We start from the raw sequence: 17483 nt of genomic DNA, 5'->3' as shown, positions 1-17483 counted from the left end.
GGACCTCTGGGAGAGCAGCCAGTGTCTTTAATTTTTGAGCCATCTCTCGAGCCCAGTAAGTAGGTTCTTTATATAAACTTCTAAAGCTATTCCTCCCTCTCTCTTCCACCTCCCCCTCCTCTTCTTGAGACAGGATCTCAATATGTAGCCCTGGTTAGCCTAAAACTTACTATACAGACTGCATAGACTTCAAATTCACAGAGATCTGCCCGCCTCTGTGTCCCAAGTATTGAGATTAAAGGCATGGAGCACTGTACCTGGCTCCACTTTGTTTTCTTTTCAAGACAGAGTCTCAGGTAGTCTAGGCTGACCTTGAAGTCTCTACAGCCTTCGATTTCCCGTTTCCTCGTCCCAAGTCACAGGCAGGTGCCTCCAAAACTGTTTGGTGTTTGCTTCTTTTGCTTTTGTGTTAGTTTTGAGACAGGATCCCAAGGTGTAACCTGGGTCAAAATACTTTCACTACTATTTCCTCTTTTGAACCTTATGAGTCATAATTATACTTTGCAAGTGAGGTCACTTTGATGTGACTTCTCTTTATGGTTCCACTGCTAACTGGTGTCAAGACTCCAGGCTCTAGGGTGGGTGGGTGGGGCTGGAGGGTGGGGGGTGGGTGGAGGTACTCTTTCTGTAGATCCCATATATATATATATATATTTATATTTTTTTCCCCCTTTACTTCCAATACGGAACTTACTCTTTCCTTTTGAGTGGCAATTAAAAGTGTAACAACAAATGCAAAGTTGGTGTAATTGTATGCACGTGTAGTCTTAGCACTCAGCCATGTGGGAGGAGCACACGTTGGGAGCCAGCGAGTGAGATCTCGCTTTAGTGAGATCTGTTTAAAGGGCGAGAGTCCAGAGGGGGAAAATGAGATAAGCTAATGTAGATCTTGCCTGGGAGGCTTTCAGCAATCAGCAGTGGCCTGTCAGGGTAGATCTCGCTAGCTCCATGGCTCATCTTTTTATGCCACTGAAAAGAAACGCATCAAAGAGTTTTACAACAGCCCCCTGGGACTCGCAGGAGGCGCCCTGGCAAGCAAATTGAAGCAGAGTAGAATCCTACCACAAGAAGGGATTTGTTTATGCTTTTTACTGTTATTATTATCAATCATGTGCGTGTGCGTGTGCGTGTGCGGTGTCCTGCCCTTTGCCCAGAAGCATGCATACTACAGTACATGTACAGAAGCCAGAGGACAACTCTGGAGAGCCGGATCTCTCCTACTGTGTGGGTCCTGAGCATGGAACACAGGTTGTTAGGCAAGGCAGCAAGCACTTTTACTCACTAAGCCACCTCACCAGCCTTGAAGTGACTTGTTTAAATAAATAGATTTTTTTCCCCATCGTGTAGACTGAGCCAAGAGAGGCACAGAAGCCAGGAATGGGAAGCAGTGAGCCACGCTTTCCCTGTAACCCATGAATGCTCTGGCGGGGACTCGTTTATCTACAGAGCTCTCTGTTCAGTTGCAGCCTCTTTCTTTTTGTGTTCCAGGCAATTTGAGTTCTGCTACAGAAATTCCTGCTGCAAACACAATAGCAAGCTACCTATTAAAACTGTTTTTCTTCTTTAGTTGAATATGACACTACTCTATCATTTCTTTTTCTGACCATGAGAATACATGATTCCCATGCAACTGTGAACATGGTACATTCTGCCTGCTTTCTGCACTGCTTTGTTCCTCTCTCTCTCTAGTGAGGGCGCCCACTTTGAGGCAGGACCTTCTCTTGGGACCAGTACAATGATCACATGCTTGGTTGGGTAGATGAATATCAGACAACTGAATCTCATGCCAGAGATGACGGGACCAGTTAGCTTATGGGTCATGAAATACGCCATTTTAGGTAACCTCCTTGCTCTCCAGGCTGGGATAGGCACAAGACCAAAAATGAGCCTTTGCATCCAAAGTGTCCAAGGAGTGCCCCAAGACAAAGGGAATGTTCTAGAATGTGGTAGCTCACACTCCAAGGGTGATGGGGGGCACTTTCAATGATTTGGAAAGATGTTGGGGAAGTCTTGACTCCTTCAATGGCCATCAGATGCCCAGAGTCATCTAAGAGCCCAGTGACTTTGATGTCATTCTTCTGCCAGGCATCTTTGGTCAGGTAGGCCGTAGGCTCAGATCTCAGCCCCACTCCTCTATGGACTCTGTGATAAACATGCCTTCACATATTAACAACTAATAGCAGGCTCTTCTTATTTTCTAGAACTTTCTAATAGTCTGGGAACAACAGTGACACCTGTTCTGAACAGTCACAGTGAGTGCTCTTGCCTTGCTCTCTAATGAAGGAGACAAACAAACCAACCTACAGGATGACTTCAGATCAGGGAGGACCACACAGACAGGAAGCAGGGAGATGTGGGAGAGCTGTTGCTTTAGGCAGGGCAGGAAGGAAAGGGCTGTTTGAGGAGGCTAAGATTTAACTTGTGATGGTAATTCTGAGGAATCAGCCTTGGTAAATCTGAGACAAGAAAATTCCAGAAAGAGAGAACCAAGAAGTACAAAGGCCACGAGAGTACAAAGGCCATGAGGCAAAAACTTGCTTAGTTCAAGATGCTGTTACACAAGTTGTATTTTTTTAACTTTCTTTTTTACCTCATTACTGCCATCAAAAAATTTGCTTCCCTGGCCCCCTCTCCTCCATCCTGCACCCCCATGAAATTTTAGCACCACAGACACTGTCTATATTTCTAAGACAGAAACAAGTTCCAAAGAGCCGCAGACTATATTGTAAGGTCTCAATGTTTTCTTTACCCCTCAAGAAGCAATTTTCATTTTCTTCGGCACTCGAGTCACCTACAGGGAAGGAGTGGCTTAAGAAAACGATGGCAGAAAGTGTGGCTGGAGTACGGTCAACCAAGAGTGGCCTGAATATAACAGTCAATCCGAGGCTCATCGGGGCTTCTCAAAGGGTGTTTCCTGGATCACTCCTATGGTTAGAAATTCAGAGTAGGGGTGGGCATGCATCTCAGTAAATAGCATGCAAGGACATCGTTGGCTATGCACTGAGATGGAGCTCAACCTGGGAAATATGAGACTCTGTCTCAAAGCAAACATAGATCCTCTTATGCACCTGCAACCTGTTTCCACAAGACTTCCTGTGTGCTCTAACTCCAACCTACACTGAAGTTTGAAGCTGAGGGGCTGGAATGTTCACCCTATCATGGGTCACAGGGATTGTGAGACTTATGACAAGTGCTGAAGGCTCTGAGGCACAGAGAAGGCAATCTGGGGACATTTACACAGGATGACTCTCATTACTGTGAGATGAGGCTGGGGGTGGGGCAATGATGGGAGAGAAAGAGAGAATCAGTCCAGTAAGTTTTACATCTGGTCCTCATCTGCAAAATGGGAGAACAGTGCTCGAGCTGCAAAGAACCTCTGTGTGGCACAGGGTGACATGCAGTATCTGTGACTCTCCTTTTAGTAATGGTGTTCCTTTAAAAAAGCAAATGGTTTCAAAGGTTAAAAAGGAGGAGGAGGAAGAGGCAGTGGTAACGGCGTTGTAAGACTGTTGAAGGAACTGGAATGAACGTGAGAGGACTCTGAATACTCCTGACAAAACTCTACTTAGATATTCACAGATACCAAAGCACACAGCAAGCACCTGAAAAATGTCAAAAACCAAAAACCAAAAACTATTATGTCCTGGCCTACAAGTCTTCCTTCCAAACTTTTACTTGTTAAATTTGGACACACGCCTCTCCCACACCCCACACTTCTCCTTTAGAGTCCCCTTACTTGTGTCAGCATGACCAATTCAGTGAGCCAGCAAGCTGGTTAAATATCTTTATGGTCTGGTAAGCATGGTAAGCCATGCCTACAAGGCTGCTTCAGGTCAGGGGAAGGTACCTGGTGTTCTATTCCACTTCCTCTCATTTTTTTTTCATGCCCTGCTCTTCTGCTCCCCCAGCTGTTGGATTTAACTGGTGGGGCCTAGAGAGTGAAACTTAATGCAAAATCTAAGTTTTAGGGTCAGTTCCACGATTAACGCTGGAGTGGTGTCATGCCGGTAAAGTATGAAGTGTTTTCTGTGGGGATGCAAGACAGTGTAGGGGTAAGCGCCAGGCAAACAGCTGTCAAATACTGGTCCTGTCAGAATTAGTCTGGCCTGGCATCACTAGCTGCCAGTCCTCACTAGGCCAAAGAAGTTGGGTAATAATGGAAAACCGAGAGAGGAGATTTACCCAGTGTGGCCACATGGGAAAAGGACCAAAGGGAGCCCGTGATCCCCAAACCCATCTTTAGGATCCTAACACAAGGTTTAGGCTTCAACAGAGGTTAAGACAATGGTTCTCAACTTGTGGGTCGCGACCCCCTTTGGTGCTCAAATGATTCTGTCACAGGAGTCACATATCAGATATTTACATTGCATTATAATTCATAGCAGTAGCAAAATTAGAGTTAGGAAGTATAGCTAACCATTAAGGAAACACCATTCTGTAGGCCTCCAAAAACCAAACCAAACCAAACAACCAAACAAACAAAAAACCCCACAATTGGCTTGGGATGGACACTGGTGGGACAGGACGGTACATTAAATAAAACATTTCCAGGCTGGCTGCTCTCAAGGTATGCATCACTTTCATCTAAAGTAGCGCAGCCAGCCCTGAAGAACATTGCTCCGCGTCTTCAGATCACATGCAAGTGGGGAGGTTCTTCTTAAGAAAAGGGCAAAGTTGGCTGATCTTGGTCAGCACTCACTCCTTAACCAATCTCACCTCTTTGCCCCTTTATTTTGTTTTGTACACATTTTCCCTCCTTCTCTGTCTGCACTCTACCCACACAGGTCTCCTTTTGGGCTTTCCCCACTCCATCTCCTTCCTACTCCCAGAAATAAGGGCTGGAGACAGGTTCTAGCTATTTACTCTTTAAGCACAGACTCCAAATGACTTCCTAGGAAATTGTTTCGTTGGCAAAGATCTTGCTGGAAGGCGGGTCCTGAGTTTAAATGTCCCATCCCCATGTAAAAAGTCTGGCACAGTGTCAGCATGCCTATAATTCCAGTGCTGGCAAGGAGAGAGGAAGACTTGGGAGGACTGCTGGCCAGCCAGTCTAAGCAAATTGGTGACCTCCAGTTTCTGTAAGAGACCCTGTATCAAAAAGGGAGGTAGTCCGGGGAGAGTCTCAGTGGCTAAAGCACTCACCACGCAAGTGTGAGTGCCTGAGCTTGTATGGTACCCTGAACACCCAGGGACATTTTGAGAGGGCATGGTAGCCTACTTGTAACTCCAGCGCTCATGAGGTGGAGGCAGGCAAGTGCCAGGGTAAGCTGGCTAGCTAGACTGGCTGAGTTCAACCAAAAGACCCTGCTTCAATAGATAAGGCAGGGATTAAGGTTTGACCTGTGTCAATCTCTGGTCTCTAGAAGCACACACACAGACATCCATGGGCATCTTCACACACATGTGCACCTACACACACATACACATGCACACACACCACGTATACACAAAAAGAAAAAGGAAAAGGTGGGGAGAGATAGAAAAAGACATCTGACATCAAGCTCTGACCTTTACAACTATCTCTACACATGTCTGCACATACACACCATCACAAACAGAATCGGTTTCTTATAGTTACTATTGAGAAATGCTAATGGTTGAAGACTGGCCAGCAAAGGTTCAAACCCCAGCTTAGCCCTTCCACCAGTGCAGCGGTTCTCAACCTTCCTAATGCTGTGACACTGTAATTCAGTTCCTCATGCTGTGGTGAGCCCCAAGCCATAAAATTATTTTTGGTTGCTACTTCATCACTGTAATTTTCCTACTGTTATGAATCATAACGTAGATATCTGTGTTGTCCCCTGTGAAAGGGCCATTTGACACTCCCCACTCCCCGCCCACGCAAAGTAATCTCTGTCAACGCAGGTTGAGAGCCCCTGTGCTAAAGTCACCGCCTGGATAGCTGACCTCATGTCTTTGTTTCCTGGTTTCCTGATCCACATGCTAAAGGTCTAGGCACACAGGTGCTGCACACAGCCCAGCACCCCACATCTCCCACTCTGCGGCGTTGTTCTTTCAGAGCTCTTCACCCTTGTTGGCTGCATGTTTTACTGTAGCGATTAAATAGCGAGAGGCCCTCCATTTTGGGCTATCAGCTGCCAGGGACAAGATGGATCTTCTCAACCGCTGCAGCCCCAGCCTGCAGCATGCTCTTTGCAAAAACAGCTATGGGAAAGAGAGCATGCACTTGCCTGTCCGTTTTATAAAAACCGGGAAAGCAACAGGTACTTTTTGTCACATGAAGCCATTAAAGAGTGGGGAGTTTTAATTATGGCACTGGAGAAGGCTAAAACTGGAAGACATATTTGAGACCAGCCTGGGATACATAGCAAATTCAAGTCTAGTCTGAGATATGTAGTGAGAACTAACTCAGAAATAAGTAAATATTTCATGAGATGATCAGTTATTGCTTTAAAAAAAATAACTGAAGAGCTGACTCAGTGGTTAAGAGCATTGGGCTCTCTTACAGAGGGTCCGGGTTCAATTCCAAGCACCCACTTGGTGGCTCGTAACCACCTGTAATTCCAGTCCCAGGGGAACCGATGCCTTCTTTTGATCTCTGTGGGTACGACAGCCATGTGGAAGACACATGCAGGCAAAAATTCACACACATACATAAAAGAAATAAAATTTAAAAAGCATTTTCAAAGGAGGAAGAAATGAGTAAGAGAAAACAAGAGATGCCTCACGTTTGACCCTAGTGCTTGTCTGAAGATGTGGAGTGCCCATGTCTCAAGGGGTGCCTGGCATGGGCAGAGTTACCTGAGCAACCTTCTACTGGCCCAACTCCAATACAAAGATAGTTTCAAAAATCTCTGCTGATTTACAGATAAATCCACCAAAGCCGATGGCTGTTCTCATGGTGAGCAGAGCACGTGAACTCAGGTCCCACTCGGCTAAGCTGACTCTCGGCACAACAGAATGCCACATACTAAGAGAGCACTGCTACCTCTGGACCAGGTGTCACCAAAGGCATGCTTCTTCCTCCCAGAGGGGCAGTAAAAATAGCCACAGAAGGGAGGCGGTAGGCCCTGCTGCCAGATTCAAAACACCTTCCCCAGAGTCCTAGTCAGCGCAAGGTACCACACTTTAGGTGCAACCAAATAAGATGACTGCTACGGATGTGCCCTCTGAAGCACCGAGCTGTTGCTCAGTGGAAGAACTAACAGATAGAGGTCTTAAAAGTAATGAGTCTTCCGGCCCATTCTTCCCTTGATGGACTGAGGCCTTATAAAGGAGGTCTCATGCAGTGTTAGGCTGGCGGAGCTAACTGCCATGGCACATAATGGGAGTTCTAAAGGGAGAGGGACAGACCCTTCAGTTCTGGACACCAAAAGGAACTTCTGACTCTTAGAGGTTTTTTCATGGGGTAAGGTACTCCACACCACGCAGCCTAGGCTGGCCTCACCCAGGTCCCAAGGGGCATGGAGGAGGCAGATACTGAGTAGGACCACGAATGTATCCTGTGGTCACAAGGAAGGAGGGCTGCAAGGCCACAGCACAGCCTGCTTTCTTACCAACTCTGTCTGGGAGCTGCAGGAGTTACGGCCTGATGTCGGAAGAGGGAGGAAGGCAGCCAGGGAGGCAGTATGTTCACAGCAAGGTCAAATGCTGACACCTTGAATTTGGACTTCCTAGCTTCCAGCACGGTGAGAAACAGTTCCTGTTCGTTGCATTTTAAAATGCTACCCACTCTCAGGTGTTCTGTTAGACAGGGCAAGTGGACTCAGGGGCATCACATATGGAGGCCAAGCACCTTACCTTTCTCGGGAAGACACAGTCTGTCTAAGACAGCAGACCCCAGGCTGAGACCTCTCTCAGTATTTTGACTTGGTAAGACAAGTTTGCAAGGCCCCATTTCCAACAACAGAAGCAAAATACATCAAAGCGACTCTTTCCAGGAAAACATTCTAGAACTTTCATCCCATTTGTTTTGGGTTCCGATCCTTAACATGGTTGAAGACAAACAACATCCATAAAATGCAAATGCCTCCTCATCGACCCTCAAGCCAACACCAAGCTTGCAAAAGACAGTCTTTAACTATCTTCCCTGCCTCTATTCGTGAATTTATGCCCAATGAATCCATGCCAGTGTCTGCAGGATCAAGTGGTCTCATGTGTCCAAAGGGCAAAAAGCTGAAAGATGCTTTGACAAGGGCAAGACGCCAATGGATACACATGTGGATCTAAAGGAACCACTGCTTCCTATTCATGTGAGCACAAACATTACAGTCCCTGAAAGTCTACCCATTTGCTGGGCAACACCATACTCCTGGTAATGTCTAGATACTTTTACTACACCACTGCCTTTACTTATTGTATTTGGGGCAGATGGTATTAAACAACGGCATCCACCTCCTACCTAAAGGGCACATTTTTGATGCCAGATGGGAGGCAGCTCTACCCCCTCAACATTATAAATGGGCTTTAATCACTCTGTCCGGAGCTCAAAGGGATTTCTCACTGTGAGAGTAGGAAAGCAGGATTTACACACACACACACACACACACACACGGAGGGAGGGAGGGAGGGAGGGAGGGAGGGAGGGAGGGAGGGAGGGAGGGAGGGAGAGAGAACTGCTGTTAACCAACTGCATACACTCAGAACTTCCTTCCTCTGTTTCTGGGGGACAGAGCATATCGAAATCAGAATTTCCAAATGTATCAGAGATTCATTGTTTGCCCAAACAGACCTGATTTGATTTCTACCTAAGTACTCACGGTTCTTATGACTCAAATACAGTGGTTAGTGCAAAAGTAAGTTTAATCCTTTGATCTCAAAATCATATTAATTAAATTCTACTTATCGCAGCCATCTCAAGTCACCGACTTTGATACACACTGAGTGCATGGTCAGTGAACTAATAGTAAAGCCTGGGTGAGTGGCAGAGCGTGGCAGGTGAGTGGCTGTCTGTCCTTGCTCACTGCAGGAGGCTTCCGAGACTCTGTGGGCAAATTTACTCACCTCTGTTAATTTAAGCCTGACAGAGAACTAGAATAGAAAGAACCTAGGAAATAGGTGTGGGGTGGTTTCCTTTCTTTCTTTCTTTCTTTCTTTTTTTTGGGGGGGGGCAGTTTGAGACAGGGTCTCTCTGTTAGTCTTGGCTGTCCTGGACTCCCTTTTGTAGACCAGGCTGGCCTCGGAACTCACAGCGATCTGCCTGCCTCTGCCTCCTGAGTGCTGGGATTAAAGGCGTGCACCACCACGCCCAGCCGGTTTTCTATTTTTTAATGTAACTTTATTTTATGTGCATGGGTGTTCTACCTGCATGTATGTCTATGCATCGCTTGCGTGCCTGGTGCCCACTGACGCCGTCAGATCTGGAACTGTAGTTATAGATGACTGTGAGCTGCCATGTGGGTATCAGAAATCAAGCTGTGGTCCCTGGAAAGAACATCAAGTACTCTTAACTACTGAGCTATCTCTAGCCAAGCGTCTGATGCTTTTGTTTGTTGCTTCGTTTGGGGGGGACAAAGCCTCACTATCTCACCCACTCTGGCTGTGAATTTCTGGGCTCACAAGCCCTCCCTGCTGCTTCTGCCTCCCACGTAGCTGGGGTTCCAAGCACACATCAGCAAGCTATATTGGCTTGTACAGAAGTCTGATCTAAGAGACAGTGCCTAGTTGGACTAGGATGGTTACAGTTATACCCCGCATGCTCTGCTTTCTTCCTAGACAGCATGTCCATTTCTGCTACAGCTAACAGCTGTAGCAATTCTCCATCCCCAACTATGCTTGACTGTGTTGGCTCCGCTCGCACTGCCGCTGGCTCTAAGTTACCGAGGTCATTCTAGTCTCTTGATTTCCTTTCTAGGCAAAACCAAAACTGATGGGAAAGAAGCAAGAAGGGAGAGATGGAGGAGAGGGAGGGAGGGAGGGAAGGAGAGGAAAAGAGAAGGGGATGGAAGCAAGCACAGAGACACGCATCGTTTCGATTTAGAGAGGTGCCAGGGAAGTAAATGCAACGGTTTGGAGTAAGAGGGAGAATTTCTGAGCTGCAATGGGGCCTCAGCACTGGTCCCATCCCTGGATACATAAAGGAAGAGTCTGCAGTGTGGAGAGGAAAAGTGCACACTTTGTTTGCAGCTCATGTTTCTTAGCACTTGAATCTTTAACCTAGAGGCACCTCTTGTGTGACTGGAGACTGTTTCTTGGGGGACTTTTCTGTATGAGCCCACGGGTTTCTGCCCGCACTTTCTCTTAAACGGACCTCCTTTGGAACATTGCTTTCTATCCCAACATGCTTCTGTGAGAAGCTGCTCTTCCTACATGGCAGACAGAGACGCTGGAAACCGGGCAGAGCGACCAGACACCCTTGAAACCCAGTGTGGAAGTCGGTAGTGCTGGGGTTCAGAGATCTGCACTCTTGACTGTGATGTACCAGGCACAAACTTTTGAGAAGACCCCTCCACTTCTTTTAATTTTATTTCATTTGAAATTTACTTATTCATATGTGAGTCTGTGTGTTTGTGTCTAAGAATAAAGATGTGGGCATGATACGATGCATGTGTGGAGGTTAAAGGACAACTTGTAGGAGTTGGTTCTGCCCTTCTACCATGTGGGTCCTTGGGATCGAACTCAGTTCTTCACGCTTGGCAGCAGGCTTTATTTTTCTTTTAAACCTGCTGAGCCATCTTGCCTGCTCACTGTCTCAGGGATATTCACGGAAGAGCAGGGAGGAGGGGAGACTGTAAGAGCCAGCGGCAGTTCATAACACCAAGGAAAAGGTGTTTTCCAGGCACAACGGGGCAGGTGCACATCTGAACTCACAGCTATTGTGACAGCATGCCCAAGGGCTGCACAAGCTCCAACCAGGCAGAAATCCCAGCATAGAGCTCAGAAGGCAGACATGCCATCCCAATGCTGGCTGAGGAGCTACTGGCATCTGATGGCTGCCACGAGAGGGAGAGTCAGCTTTCCTCAACCTCAGTAACAGAGTGTGGAGACTGGATAAAGTGATTTACAGGTCTTACTCCATCGTAAGCATTTCAGGGCATGAGTACCCAGCTCTCCCAGACCAGTGGTGTTTGTCTCCCCACCTCCCCAAATGCTGGTGGTCATCTAGCAGTCTCTCTGTGGGAGGGCACAGCACTCTCCTGCCTATCCTGTATCGCATAGCTATAATCTTCTTCAGCCTCCAGGTGGAGGACCCAGTAAATAGCATACTGGAAAACAGCACGTTCCAGCAAGGAGGATGGAAGGTCAAAGTGTGATAGCTCTGAATAAGAGTTAGTCTCTGACCTCTGACCTCTCACCTCTGAGCTGCAGAACAGATGGCTTTATTTCACAACATGAATCTTTTGTGTGAATCACATCACACGAGGCCCTGGGCCACTATGATGCTTCTCTGATAATTCTAGACCACAGGGCTGTGTTTCAGAAAATAACATACTTTTTCAGACATCAGACACCTTTAGGTAGGACGGATTTAGAGACAGATGGCTGACTTCTAAGGCCAAACAATTGTGTTCTATTAAGGTGGGAGGTCCCATTGCAGTCCCCACGGTGATATGTTTGTTTCTTTAAGGTTCCTTTTCTCTTACCCAACCCCACCTGCTTCCTCCAGAGACTTCCTCCTATCCCCAGAGCTTTGCACTCCATGGCATGAGATAATTTCCTTTCTTTTCTGAAGTCTACCCAGATTTCCCTCCCATCCCCCCATCGCCAACAACTGACCGGGAAAGAAAGACGAACACACGACATTGGCCTTTAACGAGTTTACCATAACCGCATTACAAGGAGGGGAAGAACAAACAGCTTCCCTTTAATAAGGATGTAAAACTTCCTCTGACAAATCAGAAGATCAATTAATTGATAGCTATCCACAAAAATGGCATTTCCGAGGTCTCTACAGAGAGCTGATGAATTCTGCTCACACAGATGCTTTGCCGTGAACTAGCGTAATGGGCAGAATTCACTCTTCCTGCTTTCCCTAGGCAGAGCCCGGGCACACATCAAAGGGTCCTTTCAGAGAGGACACTAATGAGTTCTAGGACACTAGGACCTTTGCTGCCAAGCACCAGACAAAAATGGAGGGACCCATCTTGCTGATGAGGTGATTAATAATTACAAATCAAAAGCATTTTTGTGCTCCGAGCGGGGATCTTTCCCCGCTGCTCTTTCCAGGATAAGTGAAGGAAGGAACTCGAATCTTTCAAATTATAAAATAATTAAGTGAAAAGAAAGAATAGAAAACTGTAGGTGTGTGTGGCTGGCGGTGACCTGGAATGACACACTTCAACAATCACAGAAGTGCTGAAGAGGATTGGAAAACGAGCCTATTCAGTCTTTTAAAGAAGCCAAGACAGTGGTTTTACACATAACAGGAAAACCTTCCAAAAGACAGCCGTTAAGAGCCCGTCTCTGCTATGATAGTGTTCCCCACCTTACCCAACAGGAGTTAGCAAGGAGTTAATTCCTGGAAAAACTAACATGCCTTGTTAGCTTTGTTTCTTAACAGTTGGTTTCTGCAATGTTCCGCTTACAGGAACCCTCTCCCATATAACGTTAAGATCTGTCCAGTACTTTGCTCATGATGCCCAATGACACTGCCTGTAATCTGATGGCCAGAGCGATTACTCTTACCTCCAATCCATGATCGAGGCTCATTTAAAGGGGCTGGCAAGAAGGCACAGGACGCAGGACACAAGTATCCAGCGATGTGGAGTGTGTGTGCTTGTGTCCTCCAACTACAAGCCGGTAGAAATGAGGACCCAAGGCCCCCAATGCCTTCCGCTGCCATATAATCGCAAGGAAGTGACCTTACTGTTTGTTGCTTTGATTAGAAACAAAAGCCTCTCACCATGAGTCAGGAAAGCAACAGAGGAAAATCCAGCTAAAAAGCCTGCTATTTCTTTTGGCCACCTGAAGCCTCTCTTCATTTACACTTTAAACATATGATGACATACTGTGTGCTGAGCTCTCAATTCCGTTAACAACATCCAAAGAGATGGGCTATGCTGGGTACCATTCAAACTCCAATCTGGCTCCCCATCCTGTGAATATTCTGGGTTAGTTGGGAATTTAAGACATGGGATAGAGTATTTAATGAACTTTGCTTCTCATAAACGTCACATGCCAGTGGCCTTTCCACTCAGAAATCAACTCAGAGTTCCACAGGGAAAACATCAGCATCAGGGAGGCCAGGCACAGAGTGTCTTGGCAGGCTAACTGTGGACTTACAAGAGGGCTGATCTCATCATTTGCATTTTGCAGAATAATTTACCAATGGAATTACTCACAGGGCAGGGAGTATTCAAAGTACGTTATGCTTCAAGGTAAAATGAGAAGACTACTCAGAAATATAATTCATTGACTTGTTTTTCTTAGGGAAGTTGAGATAGAGCTGGTAACATGGTACCTTGGTTGTGAAAAATAAGAGCCTTCTGGCATGATGGGTAAAAACATAAATTCTAGAATGAAACAAACCTTGATGTTTTGTAGTGGTTTGTCTTTGAGAAAGTTACTTGATCTTTGTGGGAACCCCTTTGCTCCTTTGTCCAATGAAGACAAAACTCCCTATCTCACAAGAACGTCGGAGGAGATGGCGCAGGCCAGGCGCTGGGAATCTGAGGGCTGGAATGTATCAGGCGCCTCAAGGTAGGCATAGGGTGAGCGGCCTCCCGTCCTCCCCGTCTATCTGTCAAGGATCGGGATTGTTTTAACATCAAGTCCTTCACTTACTCTGAATGACAGCAGACTGTAGGGAAGACTCAAGTGTGGGGAAGCCAACTTAATCAACAACGGACTTGGATGCAGACAGAGATCACACAACAGCCGAAAACACAACAACTCTGGACGTAGTGACTTGTGCACATGCTTTCTGACCAATGGAAGAGCTGGACATTAGAAGAAACAAGTTGCTTAAGCACTTTAAAGGGCCGCTCAGTCAGCGGTTTTGCTCTGGGGCCCACATGTATATGTGTGTAGGATAAACGAGAAAGTGCACAGAATGTTCTGTAATGATATCCCTGATGACGTCCAGAAAGTTGTGGGTCTCAAACAACCGGGACCCAGGTGAAGATGCCATGATTAGGAGGACTGTGAAGATAACTCAAAGCGGGGCTTTTTTGTTTTAATCGATGCCAATGCACATATGCAGAAGGGAAATGAAGGTAAAACTTGGGGGTGCTGCTCAGTGGCAGAGCTTTGCTTGCTGTATACCAAGGCTTGCGTTTACTCTCCAGCACCAGATTTGTAAAAAGAGCAGTAGCGATTGCTTGTCCTCAGATTATTAATTAGATTACGAAATGCTCATAAGTATTAAATTAATAGCTCATCTCCGGCTCAGCGTTCCAGAAATACTCTTATAATTGTTTAGTGACAAAGTGACTGGGATGACAGCCTAGAGCCACCAGGACACACCCTGGCAGGCAGCTGGGGTTGGGGATGGACACGCTTCACTGGCAAGCTCTGGGTGGCTAGACTACTGGATACAACTGTATTCAAAATCATTCCCTGAACTCTTCGTTGAGTCTGTAGTTTCCGCTTCTACTTGTAGATGAACAGATTCTCTGTTACCTTCCGGCTGTGAGAGAAAGGACGGCGCACCTTGGACATCCTTAATCGATTGCTTCATGTGACTCTGGATCCTGGGTGTTACCAATACAAGGTTGGATAGGCTCTAGGTATGATGACGGGGACGCCTAGGGACAGGGCTAGGCTCAAAGTGAGGCGGTTCATCGCTGCAGCATCAGACTATCAGACAGGAATGCTGTGACCAGTTAGGAAGCACATCTAGACAGTGGCGTTCCGAGACCAGGGGCAGGCCTGCTCTCTCTGACTTCACTGCTCTTCCCATTGCCTCCTGATAGGCACCCAGCTCTAGAGCAGACTTAACCTGTCCTGCTTAGCAACTCTGCTCAGTTCGTTTTCTGCTGCTGTAACAAAACACTATAAGCAGGTACTTGACAAAAAAAATCAAGATTTATCACGTGGTTCTGGAGGCTGAGAAGCTCTAGGGCACAGTCATGGCGTCTGTTAAAAGCCTGCTTGCCACATCATACTGTGGGTATCACATGCAGAGAGACAGAGCGTGCTGACTTGGGTCCTCTTCCTTTTTTTTTTTTTTGGTATAAAACCAGTAACGCCATCATGGGGACTCCACCCTTAAGACCTCATCTAATCCTAACTAGTCCTTCAAATCGCACCTCCAAGTACCACCAGCACAGAGTTTAGGGAAGTAAGCTTCTGGCACACAAAGACTGAGGAGTCAATGTCTAACCCACAGCAGAGTCCCTGTGAAAAAGTGAACTGACAGCCCAACGTGGGTCTAAACAAAGATGGGCATCTGTGAGACAAGATTATGAAACGCACACTGTGGTGCGGGTGCAGGCTCACCTACTTGGTGAACTCAGGCAGGTGTACTGGGGACTTTTACTGTTCCTGGAAGGAAGGGAAAATATCCATAGCAGTTTAAGGGAAGATATATGTATATAGGGTCTTGGGTTTTTTTTTTTCCTGAAAATTTAATTAACTTTTATTTATATGTGTAGGTGTTCTGATTGCATTATGTATGAGCAGCATGTGGGTACTGTGCCTTCAGAGGCCAGAAGAGAGTATCAGACTCCATGGAGTTGAAGTTACAAACAGATGTAAGCTGCCACGTGGTCGCTGGGAATCCAACCTGAATCCTCTGCCAGAACAGCAAGTGCTCCGAACTGCAGAGTCATCTCATTGGTCCTCAGGGTCCCCTTCTCTTTTAAAGGAGTATAGAGTCTCTTTTTTTATCATCACCAAGCGATTATTCTCATTCTTCATCAAGCACATCACATGCCAGGCACATGCCCAGCACACTGTAGATCTCAGCACAGGCAGTGTGTTGCCGTCTTTCAAAGCCAACCAACAGCTTAGACTACTACTGCCAAGCCATCCGCCATAACTAAGAGCTAACCTTCTAAGTGTAGTGAGCTCTGCAGTAAAGAAAAGGATGTTTTCCTTCAGATTTCAGCCCCAAGAACTGGTTCAGTTCAAATGGGCTCAGGCACCAAACACACATAAAGGGGTGCTATAGAGAAGCCAATTGGGAAAACTTGTTCTAACCACCAACCAACGAATAGGACCTCATGGCCGTGGAGGAGAGTGGTGGACACTGGCTCTGATACCTCACTGGCTGTCTGGACCAGCATCTCGTCCACATACACTGTCTTCTGCTGCCCAGTGTTATCACCGGTAGCCACAGCACTTGGATGCCCCACTTCTTAAGCTTTTGCTCATTATAAGGATTATTACTTTGGGTGTTATAAAGTGCTAGGCACCAGAGCTGGTCCCATGGGTGCTCAGGGTGGCACTGTGGTCCCACAGGATCTCAGGCTCAGAAAGAACTCATGCTTGATTTATTGTTTGGCTTCCTTATTACTTTTTTTTCCTCCCCCCCAGACAGGGTTTCTCTGTGTGGCCCTTGTTTTCCTGGAACTCACAACTCACTCTGTAGACCATGCTGACCTTGAACTCAAAGATCCACTTGTCCCTGCCTCCCAAGTGCAGCAAAAGCAGCTGCCACCACCACCCAACTATTACAGTTCTTTTTAAAAAATTATTATTTTTTAAATTTATTTACTTTACATCCCAACTGTGGTCTCCTCTCGTCTCCTCTCAGTCTCATCCTCCTTCCCTCTTTCCCCCCTCCCCTTCCCCTAGTCCTCAAACAGGGGGAGCCCTCCTCCCCTACCAACTGACCCCAGCCTATCAAGTCTCATCAGGACTGCTTGCATCCTCTTCCTCTGGGGTCTGGTAAGGCCGCCCCGCCAGAGGGAACTGATCAAAGAGCAGACAACAGACTCCATGGCAGAGACAGCCCCTGCTCCCCTTACTAGGGGACCCACATGAAGACTGGGCTACCTATCGGCTACAGCTGAGCAGGGGGTCTAGGTCCTCTCCGTGCATGGTCCTTGGTTGATGCATCCCCAGCCCCACCTCGGCCCAGGTTTGTTGTCTCGGCTTGTCTTCTTGTGGAGTTTCTGTCCTCTCTGGGTCCTTCTATTCCCCCTACTCTTCCATAAGACTCCCTGTGCGCTCTGCCCCAAAGTTTGGCTGTGAGTCTCAGCATCTTCTTCGATCCCCCACGGGGGGGAGTCTCTGTTACAGTTCTTAATACTAGTGTTCTTATTACTTTTTGTTGGTTGGGGTCAAACGAAGGGGGTGTGTGTATGCTGGGCAAATGTTCTAACTGTGAGCCACATCTGTAGCTCCTGCACTTTTGAGACAGAGTGCCCAAAGGCTTGCCTTGAACACATGACCCTTCCGCTGCCTCCCAAGTGTGGGAGTTACAGGTCCGGCCATGCCTGCCTCTTGCTGAGTAAGGAGTTGCGTGTTTTCATTTTGCGTAGGACCGCATTGGTGATGTGACCCTCTCTGCCTGACACTGTGCCCAGTGATAGAGACCAGGAGTGAGCAGGAGACGCAAGGAATAGAAAGTCAAGTAACACGCAAAGTAATTTCAGATGGAGGTTAAAAAAAAAAAAAAGAACTACGAAGTAAATATG

The 17483-nt window shown here is 46.8% G+C and overlaps 1 protein-coding gene across 3 annotated transcripts in view; it reads right to left on the bottom strand.

The window, feature by feature from the left end:
- The window catches only part of FRMD4B (FERM domain containing 4B), a 311527-nt gene that overhangs the window by 147388 nt on the left and 146656 nt on the right, over positions 1-17483 (bottom strand). Inside the window, exon 1 of one of the 3 annotated variants that reach the window (XM_084765729.1) lies at positions 12586-12604. The exons of the other annotated variants lie outside the window; for them this stretch is intronic. The gene's annotated coding sequence lies outside the window, so the exon portion shown is untranslated. Of the gene's footprint in view, positions 1-12585; positions 12605-17483 lie in introns of those variants that run through there. 3 annotated transcript variants of the gene reach the window in all.

This window comes from Acomys minous (assembly GCF_964271855.1).
Source record: "Acomys minous genome assembly, chromosome: 17".
Classification (NCBI taxonomy): domain Eukaryota; kingdom Metazoa; phylum Chordata; class Mammalia; order Rodentia; family Muridae; genus Acomys; species Acomys minous.
Note: the sequence above shows the minus strand (reverse complement) of the source record. Positions and strands in the feature narration are given on the sequence as shown.